This window comes from Eriocheir sinensis, unplaced genomic scaffold (assembly GCF_024679095.1).
Source record: "Eriocheir sinensis breed Jianghai 21 unplaced genomic scaffold, ASM2467909v1 Scaffold981, whole genome shotgun sequence".
Classification (NCBI taxonomy): domain Eukaryota; kingdom Metazoa; phylum Arthropoda; class Malacostraca; order Decapoda; family Varunidae; genus Eriocheir; species Eriocheir sinensis.
Window position 1 is genome coordinate 128,656 of NW_026112365.1, and position 15,856 is coordinate 144,511.

The 15,856-nt window shown below is 43.3% G+C and overlaps 1 long non-coding RNA gene across 1 annotated transcript; it reads left to right on the plus strand.

The window, feature by feature from the left end:
• The first annotated feature begins 4,457 nt into the window (after positions 1-4,457).
• Positions 4,458-5,768, plus strand: LOC126995096 (uncharacterized). Its single transcript, XR_007749893.1, has 4 exons — positions 4,458-5,044; positions 5,177-5,297; positions 5,448-5,551; positions 5,647-5,768. It is a non-coding gene; the product is annotated as an uncharacterized LOC126995096 (long non-coding RNA).
• Positions 5,769-15,856: the final 10,088 nt, after the last annotated feature.

The window sequence follows — 15,856 nt, forward strand, 5'->3', positions numbered from 1 at the left end:
GACCCGTTTCATCGGTATCATTAAAGACTTTCCTTTCTATCGTCTTAAAGGTGTCGTTAGAGGCTATTACTGAGCTTGTCTTCATTGGATAAGTCATCTTCGGTGGTTCTTGAAGTTGTCCCTTGTAAAGAACTCGGTATTCTTCGATAGCGGCTCTCACCGCTGCCGCACACGAGGAGTCAACCTCCGGGAGCACCTTCAGCCCCGGTACCCGGGAGCTCTCCACCTGATGCCCGGCCACCAGCACTACGAAGACCGTCCCAACAATGAAGAGGTTCATGTTTGCTGAATGAAAGTTTATGAAATTAAGAAGAGTTACGGTTTTGTCACAGAAAACCAATCTGGGATGGAAAACAGAATGGCCTCCGGAACACAGACCGGGCATGGAAAATAATCCTCTCGGGTCTTCCTCCGTTATAGGAACACATTCGACGGCGAGAAATTGGGATGTAAAGTCTGGTGTGTGTGTGTGTGTGTGTGTGTGTGTGTGTGTGTGTGTGTGTGTGTGTGTCTGAAACATCGGAGGAGGACTGAGACTAGAGGCTGGGTAGAATACCTGTAGAAAGGAAGGAAAGGAGGGGATATGTCCTCAAAGTGTAATGGAGGGTGACAACTCTTGGATAGACTACCCAGAGAAAGGAAAAAAAAAGGTAATAGTCCGAAGAGAAAGGAAGAAGTCCCTTTTAGTCGCCTTTTACGACACGCAGGGAATACGGTGGCAGAGGAGGAGGAGGAGGAAGAGGAGGAGGAGGAGGAGGAGGGAAGATAATGACACTGAACAACAATATTAACCTTTTTTTTTTTATTTACATCATTTATCTTCTTCGTAGTTCCTGACCTGTCACCTCTAACACACACACACACACACACACACACGCACACACACAAAGAGAGGGAGAGAGAGAGAGAGAGAAGGAAAGGTTAACGATACAGCATTTCCTGGGATAAACGAGGAAGCGAGCTAAACAAAGACGGATAAAAATACATAGAATAATGGAACATGATAAAAATGGGATGAATGAATGAAGGATTACGAGCCGGATTAAATCACTGCCGAGCATCAATAGAGAGAGAGAGAGAGAGAGAGAGAGAGAGAGAGAGAGAGAGAGAGAGAGAGAGAGAGAGAGAGAGAGAGAGAGAGAGAGAGAGAGAGAGAGAGAGAGAGAGAGAGAGAGAGAGAGAGAGAGAGAGAGAAACGTATGTGTGCTTATATGTATGAATGTGAATGTATGTATGTCTTTATATGAATGCTCGAAAACGTATGTATGTATGTGTGTGTGTGTGTGTGTGTGTGTGTGTGTGTGTGTGTGTGTGTGTGTGTGTGTGTGTGTGTGTGTGTGTGTCATCGTGCACCCAATATATTCATTTCAATGCTTTCAATGAAAGGCCGAGAGCGGCGCCCATAATAGGGAGCCTTTCATCAGGGTCCATCCACGACAGCAATTAGCGAAGACCCACGAGGGACAGAGGACCACATTATACACCTGGGCTAAAGGGACGCACCGGGGGAGACAGGTACAGGGAGGGACGGTCAGGGAGGGAGACGGAGAGGGCAACAAAAGGGTGATGAAGAGGGGGAGGGAAGGAAAGGGTAGGGAAAGAATACAGGCTTGGGGTGGGTGGTAGACGGAGCAGGCGGCAAGAAGGAGGGGAAGTGATGGGAGACACTGCGGTAGACAGGTAGAGGGGAGGGAGGGTAAGGGGTGGAGGATGGAGACAAAGAGAGTGAGAAGAGGTAGAAGGAGGGATGGGAAGGGAGAGTGAAGAGTAGGGAAAGAACACAGGTGAGAGGGTGCGATGACAGGGAGGCAACCAAAGAGAAGATATAAATAGAAGAACGGGACATGAAGAAGAGAGAGGAAGGGAAATGGAGTAAAGGGAAATAAGAGAAGGGAGAGGACAGAAGCAGAAATGGTAGACAGGGTTGGCAAGGAGGATGATGAGGCAAAAAAAAAAAAAGAATTATAGGGAAGGGAAAGGAGTAAAATGGAAGAAGAAATGGAAGAGTAGGGGAGGAAAGGGACGGGACAGAAGCAAAAATGGTAGACAGGGTTGACAAGGAAGACGATGAAAGGCAAAAAATTAAATAAACGAAGGATAGAGAAGGAAAAGGAATGAAATGGAAGAAGAAATGGAAGAGTAGGGAAGAAAAGGGTAGGAATGGGCCAGGACGGTAAGGGACGAGAAAGTTATGGAAGGGAAGGTAGAAAAAATCACGAAAATGGAAGGGAAACTTAGGAAAATAATTGGCATGGAAGGAAGAGGAAGGAAAGGGGATGGAACGCAAGGTAACATCACGGAATCGCAGGAGGAGGATAGAAGTGGTAAGGAAGAGGATGAGACGTGATGGAAAGTAAAGTACAGAGATGAAAAGAAAAAGGAAAGGAAAAAAAGGAATGATGAACCGATTTAAGCTAAGTGAGAGGCAGTATAAAAAAAAAGGAAAACTAGATGCGAAGAGGTGGAATAAGAAAACTGGAATGAGGATGACCAGAGGGAAGTAAAGCGAAGAGAAGGAAAACAAATATAATAATAATAAAATAAAAAATTAAAATGGAAGGTTACATGGATGAGAGCCTATGGACGCAATGAAAACGAGGAAGATAGGAGCAGGAGGGAGCGGGATATGAAGGAATCCGGCGACTGGGAAATATCGAAGTGAAAGCTGAGAGGTAATGCAGCGAGGGAGAGGAAAATAAAGGAAGGGGAACGAACGAGAGGGCGATGATAGAGGAGAGGGCTGAAACGATGCTGAGAGGGAGGAGGGAACAAAAGGAGAGGAAGAATGTGCATGATACGAAACAAATACATGGAGGTTAAAATCTTACTCAGAGATAGATGCAAGTAGATAGATAAACGTAAATGGATAGAGAATTAGAGACTATTGATATATAAAAAATGAACTGTAAGAAATAAGTTGTGGAAAAAGATCGCCATTTCCTTTTGTTCATTTGCTTTAGATTCTCTTTTTTTCTTTTTCTTATTTTATATGAACCCGTGAAGGAAGATTTTGGTACCAGAAAAAAGGCTTGTGAAGTAAATAGATCGAAATTATTACCTCTTATAAAGGAAGCTAGTTTATTTGATATGAAAGGTTAAGAAATCTTCAGGAGAATGCATTACTGTTTGTTTTGATATTTTACGAGTATGTGATATATTTGCGTGTTTCCTACTTCCCATTCTCTCTTTTTATCATCGTCTTTCACTTCTTCCTTCTTCCCCTTCCTCCTTCTCCATCATCATCTTTGTTCCTTCTCCTCGTCCTCCTCCTCCTCCTTCCTCTCCTCTTCATTCTCTCCCCATCCTCACACCGTTTCAACTTCCCAATATCTGTTTTTATCAGTCTTTCACTTCCTCCTCCTTCCCCTTCCTCCTCCTCCATCATTATTTTTTTCCTTCTCCTCCTCCTCCTCCTTCAGTAGTAACAAATGTACGGAAGTGGGGGTTGCCTCTGCGGGTGGGACTGGAAGTGGGGGTTGGGGGGGTCAGCGGGGGGGTTACGGGAGTGGGGGTAATTGGAAGTGGGGGGGACTGGAAGTGGGGGTTGGGGGGGTCAGCGGGGGGGTTACGGAAGAGGGGGTATCTGGAACCCCCCCCCCCACACACCCATCTCTTTTACCTTTTCACCCCCCCCCCCTCACCCCCTCTCGGACTAGCGTACGGAAGCGAGAGGGTGGGTACTTGAAGAGTTAAGATAAAATCGTGAGCTCGAGTGACCACAAGATTATAATCACAGAAAAAGGTTAAAGACATTAGGTTAATGACCAGGCTGGAATACGTCACGCGCACCTGTTCCCGGTGACCACAAGATTATAATCACAGAAAAAGGTTAAAGACATTAGGTTAATGACCAGGCTGGAATACGTCACGCGCACCTGTTCCCGGTGACTTATCTTTCTTCCCATACACACACACACACACACACACACACACACACACACACACACACACACACACACACACACTCACGCACACACACACACACTCACGCACACACACACACACACACACACACACACACACACACACACACACACACACACACTCACACAAGTTAAGATCGAGATCTCGAGTGACCCCAAGATTACAATCACGGAAAAAGGTTAAAGACATTAGGTTAATGACCAGGCTGGAATGTGCCCCGCGCACATATTTCCGGCGTCTTATCTTTCCCTCCTTCCCACTGACGCGCATACACACACACACACACACACACACACACACACACACACACACACACACACACACACACACACACACACGCTCACACATCTGGTCTTACGAGATAAAATCGCGGAAAAAATGGATCGATGACATCTCCATGTATCTGAGGCCACGCCTATTGAAGTCTTAATGATTCAAGTCATTACAATAAACCTCAGGTTATTAAGGACTGACCCGAGGAACACACATGCTTGCGCACACACGCACATGCATACACACACACACACACACACACACACACACACACACACACACACACACACACACACACACACACACACACACACACACACACACACACACACACACACACACACACACACACACACACACACACACATCTGTTCATGCGAGATAAAAATCACGGAAAAAAATGTTTCGATGACATCTCCATGTATCTGAGGCCACGCCTTCTGGTCTTCGGAAGCCTTAATGATTCAAGTCATTACAATAAACCTCGGGTCATTAAGGACTGACCTGAGGAACACACACACACACACACACACACACACACACACACACACACACACACACACACACACACACACACACACACACACATGTACAAACGAACACACAATGTCGAGGGGTATTTATGGACGTCAAGCCAACAAGCACTTCACAGGCTCTCAAGGCGGTCTCGGGTCAAGAGGTCTCCTGTTCTTGTTTCCCGTAAACATGAGGACCCCTGTACACCCCTGTATCAAATGTTCATGGTGTAATAATTACTTCCCGTTGTCCGCACTCGCAGCTCATAGGGCGGCCTGCCTTCCAGAGGGCCTTGGGACTGGATCGAAAGATATATCTACTAGAAACAATGGTAAGTACTTAAATGTTTGCGTTACTTTATATGATTGTCATAAAAAACAGTAGCAGATGTGGATGACGGGAGGGAGGTAGAGAGCTGGGCAGCATGGTCAATATCGACTTTAGTCTTTCTATCTTTTTTCAGAAGAGACGTCGTCGACTAGCTCTGATCGATCAGATGTCGGTTTCTCTCAACCAGACCCCAGCGATATTGGAAGTTGTTCTCCACGGGCGGGTCTCAGCGACGAAGCCAGTCAAAACCAAAGGTAGGTCAAAACCTAATATCTTCTGAAATGCAATATTGTTAAAATGTGTTTTACAAGAGACACATTTTCCATATTGTATTTTAAGTGTCACAGTAAAATATGTGCGGGATAGAGGGTTCAAAAATTTCATTTGTGTTTCGTATTCTTAAGGACTATCTCCGAAGAAGGCGGGTCTGGTAGGCTCAGCCATTGGCCCTCCTCTTCAGCGATCGGTAGTGGACGAAAACGAAAACAAGCGAATACAGGAACAAACGGTAAGTTTCTACGTTTTTATTGCGCACACGTCTGTTCTAAGGAAAAAAATTGTAATTTCACTATTTCTCTCTAATATTATTTTACCTTTCTTCAGACACCTGCAGGAAAAAGCAAGCCCGTCGTGAGGGATTCTCCCATCCAAACAGTTCTCCACAGCCAGGACCCAGCGGTTATAACCCGGGACGGCCGACAACAACACCCTCGCCAACACCAGGTGAAATAAGCCAACATTTCAACGGGGCCTTAACAACGATCGACGTGCCCGTCCCACCAGCAGACAACGGCGACATTGCATCATATTTCAACAACAACAGTGGCCGTCTTCGCGAGGCAGTAGAGTCTGTATTCCAAGGCTGCCAGCAGGTTAGACCTCCTTCTTTTAAAGTGTACGTTGACATGCATCTGCGTTTAGTCAGAGAAGACCCCGACGGTGGAGTTCAATATAGAGATATGTATATGAGAAGTCATATGCAGGTAATTAGCTATGACGATATGGATTCATATGTACGTGAACTATCCGAATATAATATTTTGTTAATCGGTTTGAACATGACATGTCGGACGAAGAGGGCAGTGGATTTACGTTAGATGAAATAGTTAGCGTAAAATTTTCCTTCTCTCTTATAATGCTGCACAATAGTATTGGAGAGTATGTGCCCTATCCTAAGGGTGTTCCAGGGAAAACACAAGTTCTCAACCCTTCGGGACCCACGGACTGTGTTTTCCAAGTTCTAACAGCTTATCGCTATCTAAAGTCAAGAAATGTAGTTCCATCGGGCAGGCAATGGGAGAATGCTTGCTTGGCCTCTATTAATACGGGTAACATTCCAACCCCGGTATCCTGGGAAGACCTCGGTCGGCTTGAAAGATTAAACAACATAAGTATTCGCGTTTACTGTCTAGACAACGTTGAAGACAAAAAAGGCGAACTAACTCTAGTCAGAAAGGGGCTCAAAGATCAAGAAGTTGTTTATTGTCTGTTGTTGGGGAACAGACACCTAGCTCTTATCCAAGACTTTGACGCATACATGAACCTGTTTACCTGCCAACGTCGCGGGAAAATAATGTTTTGCGATATCTGCCTGTGCGCCTGTGAAAACAAGGCAACGCTTGCTGAACATGTGCTAATTTGCCCAACGATGATCACAAGACTAAGATTCCCACCCGCGGGTTCTACTGTGAAATTTATTAACCATGCTAAGGCATATGAGCCATCTTATTTAGCATTCTATGACTTTGAGAGTATTCTCGTACAGCCTTCTTCGAATGTGTCTGGATGTGTAAAGAGACATCACTTTGCCATAGCGTATGCTTACATTATAGTGAATAGAAACGGAGAAACAGTACAAAGCGGATCCTATTGTGGAAGTAATGCTGTAAACCATTTTATTCATACAATGCAGTGTGCCTGGAAAAAGTTGAAATTTTCTAAAGGCTACAATAAAATCAACATGACCGATGAAGATACGACACGTCACAATGAGCAAACTCACTGTCTTCTCTGCAAACAGGGTTTTTTAAAAGGTAAAGGAGTAAAACATCATGACCATGAAAAATCAGGAAACAATTACATTGGAGCTTATTGTAATAGATGCAACCTCCAAATGAAAAATCACAAATTGCAGCTCACTCTCATTGCACATAATGCTAATTACGACATGTCGTTAATCCTGCGTGAATTAACGATACCTGACTTGAAAATCAAACTAAGACCAAAACGTTCAGTTCACAAATACCATGAAGTCATCATAAATGACTTGAGATTTATTGACTCGTATGCCTTTATGTCGGGTTCGCTCGCGGCTTTAGCGAACCAATTCATCAGTAATGGGAACGAACCCATATGCACACAACAGATGTTGAAAGATGTGCCAGCACCTGCGTTGCCATTATTGATCAAGGGAAAGCAGGTGTTTTGTTATGACTATATGGATTCGATGGAACGACTTTCTGAGACACGTCTTCCATCCCGCGAAGATTTTTTCAATTCGCTTCAAGAAGCAGAACTTTCCGAAAGTGATTATAAACATGCTCAGAATGTTTGGAAAGTAGCTGGGTGTCAGAGCCTGAAGGACTATTTGTTGCTTTATGTAAAAGTGGATGTTGGTCTTCTATGTGATGTCTTCCTAGAGTGGCGAGGTATTTTGAAAACCCAGTGGAGGTTGGATATTGTAAATTATGTTAGCCTGCCAGGATTTGCCTATGACTCCTTTCTGCTAAAAACACAGCAGGAATTAGAGGTGCTTAGTAGCCCAGACATATATCATTGCATTCAAACAAATGTGCGTGGGGGCTACACAAGTGTTGTGCGTCGTTTTGTACGCGCCAATAACATCTACACGAACCCTCAGTTTAATCCAAAACATGATAGAAGCACTTTCCTTTCATATCTTGACTTCAACAGTCTTTATCCCACTGTAATGCAAGAGAAGTTGCCATGTGGGGATATGAGAAAACTAGATGAGACAGAAATGCAGTTGTTTTGAGCGGGGCTTGGTCAATCAAGCAACCGATGGCGATTTGGATATCTCATTCTGTGCGATACTGAGGCTGTCTCACGTGAAGTCGTTGAGAAAACGGATGACCTCCACTGATCATCAGAAGACACAATATCACCAACAGAGATATATCGTCAGTCACACGCGAATGGTATGAAGAAGAAAACCGTCCAGCACCGTGTAAGAACATAAAACTGATTGGAACACATGCTGCTCAGGAGAAAATGCTATTTGCTCTGCCACTCCTTAAACTACTTATTCGACTAGGCCTGGTTGTTAAAAAAAGTGCATGCTATTTATACGTTTAAGCAAAAGCACTTTCTTGCGGACTTCATTCAGGATAACATAGAAGCCCGCAAAAGTGCTACTTGCCCTATCAAGAAAAATGCAATCAAGTGTATTTCAAACAGCATTTTTGGTCGATTCCTGATGAACGTGGCCAAATATAGTGAAGACATAGATATTGTCACCAACCGCGAAAACTTTTTGAAGCTGGCCCGAAGTCCTTACTTTAAACGCGTTGTACCTCTCAATGATGGTCATGTAGTTGTAACTCGCCATAGGAAATATTCACGGGTGAATCATCCAAACTACATTGGCTACTACATCCTAGAGCTGTCCAAGCTGCGACTATATGATTTCTATTACAATGTGTTGAAGGCTCATTACGGGGATCGGGCGAAACTAGTGTATTGCGACACTGATTCCTTAATAACAGAAATTGAAACTCCTGATCTATTAACAGAGTACTCGCAGGAACCCTTCAAAAGCTATATAGACACAAGTAACTTTAGCCCCTCACATTCCTTGTACAGCACAGACAACAAAGGAAAGCTTGGATTTCTCAAGTCTGAAGTGGGGGAAAGAACCATCTCAGAATTTGTAGGTGTAAAACCAAATTGCTACTCCATCCTCTTGGCAGACGGTGACCGGTTGAGTTCAGCTAAGGGCGTTCCAAAGTTCATAAAGAAGAAAATTGCTCATCAGCGATACAAAGACGCCCTATTCCAGAAGCAAACATTTACCTTTGACTATCAGGGATTCACAGTGCGCAATGGACGAATGAGTACAGTAAAATATCCCAAGAGAGGGATATCTGTAGTTGAGGACAAAAGATACTACATTAGCACCTTTGAGTCGCGATCTTACGGTCATCCCGATAATTCTATAGGGATAGAGGAGGAAGAGCAGGAGGAGGAGGTAGCCCAGATCATGACACTGTCAAACGAAGAAAATTTGGAGGAAGGCGATGAAAGAGGCATAACAGAAGCGAGACTAGCCGAGGTAATGGGTGGGCAAGAGATCGGTGAAATGGGAGAACTAGAAGAAGAAACCTATGAATTGTGGGGAGAACGGGATGTGCTGGTCGAGCAATATTTTCCCTTGATAAAACGGGTAGAGGCGGATGATGACATGTTAATGCAAGCCGCGGAACAGGAAGAAATAAATCAAATGCTCTCATCATCCCCCCTTGAATATATGCTAGTAGATACAGACTTTTCAGAATAAATTGTAGCTGTTTATAAGATAGGGACTGGTGTGAATGTTGTATATACTGTTTATAGTGTAAGAATTTGCCTGCTATTTTTATGTTAAATATAAAATATATGTAAATATATTCTGTATATAGGACTAATGTTGGAGCCTATGATATTATAAAATTGCACATGATGAATCTGGAATCATAATTTGACCAAATTCCAATAAACATTGAGTTTGTTTGACTTGTTTATATGACCTTTATCAAAAAAAAAAAAAAAAACACAATAATTGTCTTAAAATTTATTCGATTTGTGGAAACATGAATAAAACGCTTTTATGTTTCGATCCGGCTCATGCATAAAAGACTGCCCGCCAAATCAGGCGGGCGGCGGCGGCGGTAGCGAGAGGTGCGGCGACAGGATGCGACAGGATTGCTCGGGGCCCGGGACGGGGCGGGGCGGGGCGGGGCGGGGCGGGGCGGGGGCTGCACGGGGTAGTGGCGGTGACGAGTGAGGACCTGTGAGTGGAGCCAGACCTCTGATTTAAGCATGGTATACAACCACCCCACCCCCCGATAAAGGAACTAGAAAATTATTTATGCTTCATGGAATGTAATACAATTCAATATGAAAAAATCAATAAGTCAATACTTACTTTTTATGAACACGTGTTAAATGTTTGATGACATACGGGCATTATAAACTTGCTGTAAGCGAATCGCATCACGTGTTCATCATTCCTCGAATATTCGGTCTTGGAAAACTCCATACATATTTTTTTCAAGAGTTTCTCTTACACCTAAGTGTGAAACATTGTAGGCAAAGTACATGGCATAAGCCCCGCACACATCGCTTCGCGTGCTTTGAAGTCGAAATGCATTTTTATACATACTGAGCCCGGGGTAATCAATATATTTGAAATGATCAGAGTATAATTTTGGATCGAGAGCATAACTATCTAGGAACACTGCCATGCCCGGTTCATAGTAGAGACAAATCCAGTGTCCCATTTCTCTTTTAGAATAACTTGGTAGCGTATTGACGATGCACACTATAGGTTTTCTATATCGAGGTATAGAGTTTACCTCGTCTGCCAATAACACGCCTAAAAACAAGGCTTGCTTTCCTATGTGCTCCCTCAATCCTCTTTCAATCTCCATGTTGTTCATCGCACAGCCGCTTCAAGCGCGCACATCACACTGCAGCCGTCTTTCAGAATTAACTGTTATTATACCCACTGTTTCGCTAAACAGTATCAACAGACGGTTCTCGTTTTCTCCCTTGCTTAGATTCAAGCTAAGTCTAAGCCCCCCATTCATTTCAACGGGCAAATTATCATTCAAGTTTTCAGCACGCAAATCAAATGTGCAAATCATTGCCCCCTTGCCGAAAATATCCTTTCCGATTAAATGGTCTTTGTGAAAACCAAGTGCATCCAAAGTACGATGGTAGAGCTCAGCATAGTCATGAGGGAATTTACTAGGAATATTATACATGGTTCTACCATTAACACTTAAGCTTATTTGACTTATATCGCCATGGCTCAAATACAATGGATTTAGCGTATAGTCGCCAGAATGAGCTTCCATGCTCGTTATAATAAGCGAGAGTTTTTCCGGAATAACATCACCCCACGGTTGATCATACGTTCCTGAGGTTTGGTCTTTAGCTAGCACATAGGTTTTCAAGAGGGTTTTGGTAAATGTCGATTTCAAAAGATTCCCTGTGGCGAGAGACGCGTTCAAAGCATGAAGTGCATTAGGATAAGGAAACAGTCGCGTATAAAGCAGCTTGGCTGAATCTATATGCAGACGAATGTTATCGCCAGTTGGAGAATTTAGCAGCCATGCATTACTAGATAGTTCCATTCTGAGTCTAATCGAAATACCATCGAGCAAGTAACTGTCTAAAGAACTTATATCCAGAAGAAGCGGGGTACAGAGTTGTATACCGTGAGTCTTAACCCGCTTCATAATGGTCTTGTGTTGCGCGCTGGCATTGTCAAAGTATTCTGCTGTTACTTTGGAAATAAAACCGTTCTCTGGGATGGTAATATTAGCATTGGCTCCAATTGTATTCAGTTTGTTGGGCGACAAAGTATTCAGCATTTTAACGTATGACGTGTGCCCATAAAGTACATTATTGTCAACAGCTACATCTCCCAAAAAACATTGCACTGATTTGAATAGGCTGTGCGCGGTATTATTTGCAAATTCAACGTGTTGAGCGTCTTCGAGAGGAGTAGTATTGTCTGGCTTAGTTAAGCGTAAAGAGGTGTGCAACACCAATTTCCCCAAATCAATAAAACTGCCAAGTGTTCCAGGAATGAGAAATTCTATATATCTATCGGATAATTTCATATTGAATCCGAGGTTAGTAGGTAAAACATCAGCATCATAACGGGAGGCAATCGTTGTTTCCAATAATCTCATTTTTTTAGGGCGGGGAAACAATTCACTGACACCGGCGGCATATTGCCCCAGGGGAGAACGCGAGTTCCCGACACCAACCGCGCTGGTGATGCTCGCCATACTGCTCTTAGTTCAACAATGATTACAACTCGGTAAAGATGTCCTTTTTATAACACCTTTTCCTCCCGACTCGCTTGACTTTCTTTTTCAAGCGTCCTCTAGTCAATTTCATTGCAGCTTGCTTTAAGGAATTAATTCCATGCTTTTTTATAGAACTTCTCAAGTTGCTTCCCTGTGAAATATCATCTAGAACGTTGTTTCCAAATGTTCGAGCTGAAGGCACAATGACATTTTTCACTAGGAAAGGGAAAGCTCTTTTAGCGAGTCCAGCTAAAACCGAGAATAAACCCCCGCCTCTGTGATAGCTTGGTTCATAAGAAAGTGTGACTATATCATCAATACCACTCCCTCGGGATGATATCTGTTTGCCATTCGAAAACAGGGTATGATATTCTGCTACGGAAGGAGGGATGAATGTAACCCGCATGGTGGCGGCGAGGAGACTGTCTTTTCAAATGGACAACATTCCTATTAATACAGCAAAATGTACTCAAAGATTCAACGCGATCGGATATGAAGTAAACATGTAACAGGGTATCCTTCTTCGAAATGCATAGGACGACCTTTTTGATCTGTGAGTTTAATAGAAATCGAATCAATTACTTTGGATTTAAGGGACTTATATATAGTTGGATGCACGCCTTTTGTTAGACCTCCGGAGAGCGAAAAGGCATCAAGAATATTTACATTTTTCCCTGCATACCTCGAGGGATTGAAAAGGTCAGTGTAAATGAGAACACACTGTACGTCACCATTTCTCAACAGAGGGGCATGACCATGTCGCGGAACAAGAACGGTTTTTTTTTGTTCTTCATGTGTACCCAAGGAAGAAAACACAGCATAACCTAAGTTGGGGACAAAACCGAGAACCTGGGCCAGTCGCGCATCAAAGGAAACCTTAATAAATACAACTTGTGGATGATAACCATTGTAGCAGAACAAAGTTAAATGATCATTTGTGGAGCTAAATGCAAGAACCTCTCTAGAATACGCTAGTAAATGGTAGTTGTATCCATCGACCATCTCCTTTATCAATGTCGTTATTATACCGTTAACACACATCAGCAAATACCCAGTGTCATTATACAAGATATTAGCATTAATAGCCTTTGACAGTGTGCGTCTTTCAATAGCTTCTGAATCTGGCGTTGGTCTTATACCACATTCAAGGTGTATACTACACTCTGGTTCACCCGGTTTAACAATGTAATACCGACGGGAAGCAACACGTTCAGTAGACCGACTTCATATTCCACGTCCTTGTCTAATGTTAGAGTTTGTATATTATTAGTAAAGCTAGTGCTGGAATTGGGGTAAATTTCCCCATCCGCAATGCTGGTAACATATATATGATGTGACTCCATTTAGAGCAAGCAAGACACTAGCATAAATATTATAATTATTTCATTATATAGAGATAGACATGACGAGATGCCAATTACATATTGAAGGTAAATCATACTAAACATCATTACATTGTTATTTATTGACATATTTTACATTTAGTGATGTACATAATTATTGGGAAATTGTCTGGAGCTATAGTTATTCAGGACCCGTGTCGACTACAGCACCGTCCCGTTTTCTTTTCCATTCGTCAGCCACAGCATCGTCCTCTGTATCCACCAGTTTCCTCTTCCTGTTTCGCTCGGGAGACACAGATAGAGTTAATTTTGTTTCAGGCTCATCGCAGGTCCACCATCTGTCCAGGATGACGCACGATATATTATGCAGTTGGAGTTCAGCCGCAGCCTCTTGGAGATGCGGTTGGTAGTCAGCTTTCCACAACACGTAAAGAATTCCAGCGCTTGCAATATTGTAGGGGAAGACGACACTTGTAATGTTGCTTTTAATCACCCATTCTACCAGTTTTGTGATGGACTCTTTAAACCAGCGGAGGCGGTTATCATAACTGTCTTCCTTTACCCCACGAATGAAATTTTGATCTCTTGACGTCTGAAGATATCCTTGGTTTATAGGGTTATTTTCCAGTTCGCGGCCAGGAGCATATTGGGTTAGGATACACGCCACATAAGGAAGATTTTCACTCGGAGGATAGCGAATATGCAGACTACCGGGAATACCACGATCTTCCCAGCGACACCTGTTCAGTTGATAGATCGGGCTTCATTCGCGGTAGAGATTACTGTGCGGGTATAATCCATGTAGGCGTCCAGTAAACCCCCTCTTTTCGTAGCGGGAACTGCAGTTGAGGGAAGAAACGATGATGGTCTTGTTGTTGCGGTAGATGTCATCGCCAGGAGAACCGTCTTTGTAGTTGAACACGTAGGCGTCCGACATGGTGTCCTCTGGTATACTGGTGAGTGATGAATAGTACCGCTTCAGCTGATGGCGAGGGACGAGTAGCGAACCATCGTCCCATCTGCTCTCTCTTATAAGCCCGCTCGGGGCACCACCGTGTCCGAGCGTGTTCGTCCTCGCCTCCGGCATTTCTCTCTCCATGACGTCGCCGCCCCCTCTGTATAAGTCGCGCGTCCAACGCGGTTCAGTATCTACAACGTCCATGATTCTGTTTCTTTCTTGAATCACAATGTAGGACTGCACTAGCACATTGGAAAAGCGGATTTAATATGGGTCCCATCTGTAAGTTGCCAACGATGGTTGTTTGGTGAAACCAGATCCTGAATCTTTTGCACGCGCGTATTTTTTTATTTCGCTAGGTAATACACCCGTGGCGTCAATGATGTGTTTTATATCAGCAATGTCAGCAATCGTTGGTTTTTGACTTGCATTAGAGAGTAAATTCAACATGTACAGGATATTGGAGGATCGAACAGAAGACAATAGGTTGCCTCGGCTATCCCATTTTACGATGGGATTGTCTTTTATTCGTTCTAGCATCATATTGACGTATGGCACGTCGATACTTTTAACATACAGAGGTATTAAATTACTTATTTCAGGATTGGAGGATATCTTGTTCTCTCTAATCCCTGTGACTCTAAGTTCCACGGGTGGTAGTTTTGTGGTTTTGTATACACCAGATCGCGATATTTTCCTTTTTTTGTAACTTTTCTTTCTTACAGAGCGAGACGACGGGTTCAATCTTGTAGGAGTGCTTGGTCTTGCACCATGGGACGACACGACAGGACCGCTGCTGCTTGCTGGCACATGTTCAGAGACCGGCATATGATCGGGATGGGTCGACTGCGGGTTGAAACACGATTGACCGTTGACCCCCGGACTCGTGGAGTTGGCGCATTTAGGCTTAATACCCGTTAAAACACGCTCAGCGGTAGACTCAGGAACAAGATAATACGTGCGCATTATCCAAATAATTTTCCGATCAAGGAAGCGGCAATAGGTAATATAGCAGCTAATATATTACCGCCCCGTCTCGATGTCAATATAAGTCTTTTCTTATGGAGAGGAGTTTTCTTTTTAGCTATGGCACGTATGTCTTCCCGATAGTTACGTAATTTCTTGATAACTTTGCTATTGAGGGTGAGGTGCTTCTTTAACAAATTGGAAAATATTTCAGATATACAGTTCAATTGTTCTCGAGCTGCTTGCTTAATAGCACGGTTTCTATCTTTTACTTTTAATTTCTTCAAAAGTAAGACAAAGTTTTTGTGTGCACTGAGGAGTGGTGTCTTTTTACACATTTTCTACAATATCATTAGCGTCAATCCAGCTGTTGAATGAAGCAGGGTATCCCAACCACGATACAAAATACTGCTTTTTTCCTTTATTTTTTCGTGAACGCAGTATTTTAATATCGTATGTCTCAGGCAGAGCGCTTAAGACGAGCTCTGGCGCGTAGAATATCCCTT